Below are 1,819 nucleotides of genomic sequence, written 5' to 3'. Positions count from 1 at the left end.
GTTCCGAACCGAGACATGTAGAAAACAGAAACAAAATTAAAGTAACTGAAAGAGCGGTGGTCATTTTTTAAGTGACTTCTCTGACCATGATTAATGTCTTTGACTTAGCTCTGATGTGTTTGGAACTAAAATTTGGAATTTTACGCTTAATTAGGTTAACGCCTGAACAGAAAAGTCGAATCGACATTTGCCCATTGTCTGGTTAAAATCCGGTGATTGGTTAGAGAGGAAAGGCTAATGAAAAGAAGGCAAACAAGTGATTATATCGGCGGGTAAATATTTGAACATATGCACACGGGCTCATTGCACTTTCTAATCGTTTGCAAGTTGCCAAAGACTCAAAAAACAGCATTTTCAGATATCATAAATAACTCATTTCAATCAAGACTAGTTTAAGTCTAGTGGCACTTAACGGCGGCTCGTAAAAGCAGCAATATTCGTACCAAAACCTCTCTCTGTCGATGAAAATTTGCATGCGTGCAAAGGAAGGAGGCTTAACGTCACTAGTCTATAGCGTTTCGTACTCAATACGAAGTGCCTGAGGAGGAGGAGGCAAGCATTATTGTTTCATGATCTTTCATAGCCAAAATTGACATGAAGTTGGAGCAGACTGTGCATGAGTAAAGCTGTCGGATTTCCTACTGGCCAGGCCAGTATGGTATTCGAAATGTTATCGACAGCTTGGAAGGCGTTGAAAAAAAATTGTCGCTTAATCTTTTTTCTTTATCATACATGGCCAACTTCTACCTAATTTGAGGGATCAACGCATCGCAATTATTTCCTTCCCGTTATCAAAAATAACATTCGGTACACTAATAATTCAACCCAAGTCGACATTAAGGATGCGTGCCCTGTGTTCATCGTTTCCCCATTAATCCAGACAATGAGGGAAGGCTGCAGCAAAGTAGCCTGAGGAAACAGCCGATATTTCGCGACGCCACCCCTAGTTTCCCGTGAAATGACGTCTGAGAAACAAGGGCAGCAATTACATATTGATGATGCGTTACTACCTCGATCTGGGTAGTGCTTCTGATTGGTTGAAGAAATTTTCAGCCAGTCAGAAGCATTACCAAGACCTGGGTATGACGCATCATCAGTATGGAATTTCTGCACTCATTTCTCGGACATAATTTCGAGGGGAAAACAGTGGTGGCGTCACTAAATGTTGGGTGTCTTCTCAGGACAGGGGCATGCAAAGTAGCAGTTCCAAAGATTCGATGAGCGCTTATACAGAGGCGAAGTCGTTACGTAACGGTGCCATGGAGGCAAGATTCTGATCTCAACTAACCGTGGTCCTGCAAAAATTGCAGGAAAAAAAAAAACGAAAAAATTTTACATGATGTATGACTTTCCTGCTTGTGCATGATTGCACTCAGGAACAAAACGGTAGCCCATACTGTAGCCTGTCTGTGTATAGCATCCCACGCAGGCGTTTTTAGGGGAGCTCGTCTTTCATCCCTCTCTCCCTTTGGGGAGGGATGAAAAACGAACTCCCCCAAAAACGCCTGCGTGGGAGGCTAGTCTGTGTACAGAAAGATTGTTCAGATCCAGAAATTTTGCTACCGTGGTAACGTGACGTCACACTTCTCCTCTCTATAATGATCTATTCAACATCCTGCTCAGTTTTATTAAGGAGTGAGTGAATGATTAATCAGAGGACTAAGCGAAGCTGGGGCAGCTTGGCTTAGGGGTAGTCAGAAATACGACTCACCCGATTTTCTGAGTGGGAGGGTGGGTCGTTCACTCCTGCGTGGCTCCGCTGAAAACTGAGCAAGATCAATGATTTCCACACCAAATCAGTATTTATCATCAGGAGTTA

Source organism: Porites lutea, chromosome 2 (genome assembly GCF_958299795.1).
Source record: "Porites lutea chromosome 2, jaPorLute2.1, whole genome shotgun sequence".
NCBI lineage: Eukaryota > Metazoa > Cnidaria > Anthozoa > Scleractinia > Poritidae > Porites > Porites lutea.
This window is presented reverse-complemented; position numbering follows the sequence as displayed.